The sequence below is a fragment of the Megalops cyprinoides genome, chromosome 9 (genome assembly GCF_013368585.1).
Source record: "Megalops cyprinoides isolate fMegCyp1 chromosome 9, fMegCyp1.pri, whole genome shotgun sequence".
Lineage (NCBI taxonomy): Eukaryota > Metazoa > Chordata > Actinopteri > Elopiformes > Megalopidae > Megalops > Megalops cyprinoides.
The window spans coordinates 37,508,340-37,514,250 of NC_050591.1; the positions used below are offsets into that span (position 1 = coordinate 37,508,340).

At 40.7% G+C, this 5,911-nt stretch overlaps 1 long non-coding RNA gene across 1 annotated transcript; it reads right to left on the reverse strand.

Annotated features, from left to right (window-relative positions):
* Nucleotides 1–1,514: 1,514 nt before the first annotated feature.
* Nucleotides 1,515–2,281, reverse strand: LOC118783606. Its single transcript, XR_005005197.1, has 2 exons — nucleotides 2,089–2,281; nucleotides 1,515–1,949 (listed from the first exon to the last, which is right to left on the reverse strand). It is a non-coding gene; the product is annotated as an uncharacterized LOC118783606 (long non-coding RNA).
* Between the last annotated feature and the right edge of the window lie 3,630 nt (nucleotides 2,282–5,911).

The following is a 5,911-nucleotide window of genomic DNA, read 5'->3' on the forward strand; positions in this document are numbered from 1 at the left end:
CCTTTGCTTTTAGATATGCATGTATGTAATATTATATGTCAAAAAAATGTATTTTATATCGATGGAGCTGCAGATGAAACAAATGAATTGCATTTGTGCCCTCAGTCCGTATTGGAATACTTTCAGCTGCTTCAGACATACTCGTCCTGCTGGAATGTCTGAGTATTGCAAGTATGTGGCGCTGTGTTTAGTATTGCCTGTGACATTGAATAAGCTTATGGTGTAAGATGGTGACAGGCACTGTACTGTAAAACCGGATTCTTCTGTTTCTTTTCTGTAAACGTCTGCTCTGCCTGGCTTACCGTTCACCTCTGTATGCACACCGCAGGTCACACGTGCGTGCGAGCTGTAATACTTCCATCTTGTCGTTCAGTTCTGCAGCTCCTCTCCATCGCTGTTGATTATTCATTTCTCTTCTGTGTCCCCATTTGTTGATTGTCAACCATAATTACACAGCAGACCTATGTATTCCCTCTACATTACATTACTCATTCTCATTTAGCTGATGCTTTTATACAGAGTGACTTACATACATGTAGGTTACACTTTTGTCCATTTATACAGCAACATGTTTACAATTTTGGGACAAGTACCTTGCCCAAGGGTACAGCAGCAGTGCTCTCCCAGAAAATTGAACCACCAGCCCTCCACCACACTGCTGCCCCACTAAAAGGGCATTCTTTACAAACCTGCACTGCCATACGGTTTATTTTTCCAACAATTATTTAGACCCCCCCCCCCCCACTTCACATGTTTTCCATCTTTCCCTGCTCTACCTACCTGACTCAACTCATCAGTGGCACTTTTGATTAGTTGAGCACACCAGATTTAATCAAGAGCATCACACTAATTTCAATCAGGTGTGAGCAAGGATAGATAGAAGATATGCAGGACAGGGGGGCTCCAGGAGTAGGATTGAGAAACACTGATTTAGACTATCTGTCTAATTATTTAGATTATCTAGACTTGCTTTTCATGATTTGGAGGGAGTCCAATAGATTGTGTGAAAAAAAATCTGTTTTTGGCTGTTTGCATGTGTTACATCTATCCTTCCAAATATGATCAGATTTCTCTCCCCTGATTGCATTCCTGGTGGAGCTCCACGTCGATCCGACCGTTATTGTCCAACTCCCCGCGATTACCTCACTGCCTGCCTCCAGAAAGGGGCGGGGTCAGGAAGGGGTGGGCGTTGGTCTTTTTCGAGGGTTTAATTTTTGCATTACTTTTGGAATTGTCTTATATTTAAAGCAAGAATAACGACTTTCAACCCATTTCCTTCTCCAAATTCACACCGAATTATTTTCCTCTCGAGCTGTTTGCATTTCAGGAATACCTCTTTCAAATATGTAAATTCTTCACGAAATCTGTAAAGTGCATTTTCACTGATAAATACATTATTTCAATGCATAAGTAACTGGAACAAGATGACTGTCAACATGCGTAGAAAACGTGGTACCACGCGTCTGCAAACTGGACGCACTTTCAAGCAAGGTCAGACACAAGCAACTGCGTTCTGACTTTTGTGAGCCTTTATTACACAGTGCGACAAGCCACAAAGACAATTAAGCGACAATCTTCAAGAGCTAAAAGCTATACACATGGCTCTTACAATATCTGATGATGAATCCCTTTATCCCATCTTTCCCGTGACTTTAAATTTTAAGCAGCGTCCCGTTCCTGCTTGTGTTTACATTAAAAGAGTACAGCTGGTTTTGGTTATACTCTACAGAAAAGGTTGCAGCAGAAATGATAGAAAGATAATGTCCTCAAAGATTTTGATGATCCAGGACGGTCTTCCTCTTGTATTATTGCTGTTTGAGGACTTGGACCACAATGATAATTATCAACAGAATAACTCCACACACAAGCGCAGCGATATTCAGGTTCCTGGCGGTCCGGGAGGCATCCTGCGCAGTGGCCGAGTCTCCCACAGAATTCGCACTATTCGCCTTCAACAAACGAGAGTTAAAGTTGGCTCGGTCACTTAACCTAATACTTTCAACCTTTTAAAATGCACTTGTAATGATAGTTGGTAAGATAGTTGTTATACATTTTAATAATTATTATTTCACTGTATCTGTAACCTACCTTGCTGGAATAAACAATCGCGGCGACTCCGAGAGGGAAACAGCAGCAGAGTGTGTTTAAAATGGACCAAGCCAAGTAGGTGGGCACGCTGGATCGGGCTTGGCCTCCTTCCATGATGTTGGTACTCAGCTGTTGTGTCTTCAAAGTTGCAATCCGATGCAGACCCCAGAGCTAGTGTCGGAGGCTGGGGAGCCCGCACACTATAATATATCGTCGTAATGCCGGGGAAGGGGTGGAGAAGAGGGCGGGACTGCGCGGAACAATTAAAGATTTAAAAAGCGGACGAGCGGTTGAATTCATGTTTCCTATTAACTTGTACTTTACCCCCCTCTGCATCACAGGAAAAAAGAACAATCGTGTGACTGCAGAAGGAAGCAGAACAAGAATTAATGAGAAGACAGTTATTGACAGAGAACTAATATTTCATATTTTCACATGCAAATTGGTAACAGCGCGTATCAAACGGGTTAACTTTGAAAAACTTAACTGTAATAAGACAATGAACGATAAATACAATACACTGATATATTTAAGTATTACAAAACACCAAACACATTCTAGATTTATAGTGTCCGTTCCTCTTCCACCACTATTCTCTTTATCTAGCACTAAATCTCAGTGCATGTTGGGCATGATTTTATCGTGACAGTGCACACATAGTGTCGTGACGGAGAGCAAAGAATAACGGCTTCTAAAAGTGCCGTTCATCTGAAGGAAAACATGGCCTACAGAGATGTCTTGCCGGTGTCAACATCGGTTTGATTTTCTCACTGATATTTCAGCTTTTCATGGGTATTTTTTTGCAGTCTGTAACTTATGAGACGAAATTTCCCCATGAAGTAATCCACTTTCAAAGCATAACTGACTGACAGCGCCATCTGGACTGTGCAGTCCGGGCATATGCATAGCGCACCGCTTCTTCTCTCACGCCTTTCTGTCCCAGCATGTAACTGTGGCTAACATTAGCCCTGCCGCTTCACCACGACATTAACATACTGCTCAAAATAACAATAACAAAATCATTGTTGCTTTTTAACGTGGATTCTTTGCGGGGGGTAAAAGGTGAATGGAGTGGAAAAACTATGAAACATGAACGAATAATTTTACATATGTAAATGTATGCCGCTCAGAAGCGCAAGGTTTAGCCTCTATCTGAAGCGTTCCCCGTCTCTTAAAGTGGGCGTTCCCAAACCGTAAAAACTGTAGCTACTGTACTATCCTTTCACAGGAACTATTTATTTATTTTGCTGGAATGGTTAAAAAAAAAAAAACATACAACAGCATTTAGTGTTTTGTTGGCCAGTTAGCACAAGTGTTTTAGAAGGATTTTAAAGAGGTGGAGGGGAGGAAGAACTGTAGATTCACAAAAAGACGGGATTCCTGAAACGTATGGACTTCCTGAAACGTATGGACCTCGCGCTCATATACTACGCTTTTCTAAAATATATCAAAGTATCGCGGACATGTGAATTATAATAGCATTCCGGAGCAATAAAATCAGATCTGATCAGGCAATCAGATATGATCGGACAATGTGGTTCAGACGTACAGTGCTGGACCTCCACTGGGTCAGCAATGCAGCTGCAGGACTGGTGAGAGAAAGCGCGCCAGAAGCTGTGCGCATGAGGTTTCAGCAAGCCAACATTTGTTAGTGTTGATACACTTTTACACACTTAATTAATTTCCCCTTTAGAGTCTTTGGTTAACGACCCAGTACTATACAGTACAATATACACACATGCACACACTAAGACACTACAGGGGTTCTGAGGTGGAAAAAATACAAACTTTAAGAAAAAAAAAAAAAAAACATACTTATAACAACCATGCATTTGTGTTTGTTGTGAGCCACCCATTAAAACACCCAAAACCCAAAACAATTGTATAAAAATCCAGTGTCCAGTTCTTCATCATTCAGTACTACACCACTCTACAATATGTAGCACAGGGTAACACCGGGAAATTGATAATAGTTATTAGATTAAATTCAAATAATTAAATTATTTAGAAAGCACTGATATCGCCAGAATCAGAGACAGTATCACCAGAATCGGACAGTAACTGAAGGTGTTGTGTATAAATAATTAATGACTTAGTGATTTTTATACTAATAATAATAATAACAATAATAAACGTATTCGCTGAAGTGATAATGATCTTCTTTTTTTCAGCCATTCCACCGTGGATTTAGCTGTGCACTTTGGGTCATTGTCACGGTGAAAGGTAAAATTCTTCCCCATCTTCAGATTTTTGAGCAGAGGGTAGCAGGTTTTTCTCTAAAATCTTTTGGTATTTTGCACTATTCTTTTTTCCTTCCTGTCCCTGCTGAAGAGAAACAGTCCCACAGCATAGATGCCACCACCACCATAGAGATCCAGAGTATCTTTTTGCATAATTCAAACAAGACTGGATATTCTAGTTCTCCTGAGTTAGCTAAGCATTCTCTTTGCAGTCCTTGGGAAATAGTCTGATAAAGGCAGTTGTGTCTCTGCCAAATGCACACATGTACACACACACACACACACACACACACACACACACACACACATACATGAGTGTGCGCGCACACACACACACACACACACATACATGAGTGCGCACACATGTACACACACACAGATACACACACACATACATGAGTGTGCACATATGCACACACACACAGATACACACAAAAACACATATACAATAAGAACTGTGGAACAGTACCTGGTAGAAGAAGGACTTTTGGAAGACATTGTGCCGGTAGTTATTACATCTAATTACATGCATACACATATGCACTCACACACACCCACACAGACTTACACACACGCACTCACACACAACCACACACATTTACACACACACACACACACACACACACACGCACACACACACACACACACACACACACACAATGGTGCCCCATTTCTACACAAGTAGTCCATACAATATTGCTATTCCCAGTTCTCTTAAATGCAGACCTGCTTTTTTTTTTTTTAAGGAAAACAGAGTTTAGGACATATGATATTGCTTTAGGTGTGTCTTTAGATGTTTCTTAAAAATGGTGAGGTATTCGGCAGAACAGATGAAGTGTGGAAGTTCATTCAGCCATCATGGGACAAAGGCAGGGAAAGTTCTGGACAGTGATTTTATGCCATGATGTGATCGGACCACCAGACGCCGTTCAGTAGCAGAGCATAGCAGGTGGGAGGTAACATACGTTTGTAGGAGAGCATTCAGGTAGGTAGGTGCAGCTCTGTCAGCTGTTGTCGACACAAGCAACAAGGCCTTGTGCCTGATGTGGACAGCTACAGGGAGGTGTAACATGTGCCCTCTTCGGCTGGCTGAAAACCAGACACGCAGTGCATACATATCAATATATTAAACAGTAATGTTAATATAGTAATATACTGTATATACTATATTTATATCAAATATATTCATTTCCTTTACAGGTGTACTGCAGGAAGTTTTGCTCACTGGCAACTTGCAAAGCAGTTGATCATCAAAATGAAACAAAATGGAATGAAATTGAAATGACATGAAAATTCTCATGGTTAACAGCTACTGCACAATGCTGCAAAACATGTCTGCTACTTGCTGGTTTGTCATTCAAGATTCAAGAGATTTTATTGCCATTTGCACAGGTACGGGACAATACAGGTTCATTGGAATTCTTGTGCGTAGCTCACTGAGTCAGCTTTTTATAAAAATAATAAACAGGCAAAAAAAAGGCAATTAAAAAGAGCAGCATAAGAAATTAGTGATAAAAACATCTGTATAGAATACACTATGAAATACACTATGAATAAATACACACTGTACACACTATATACAA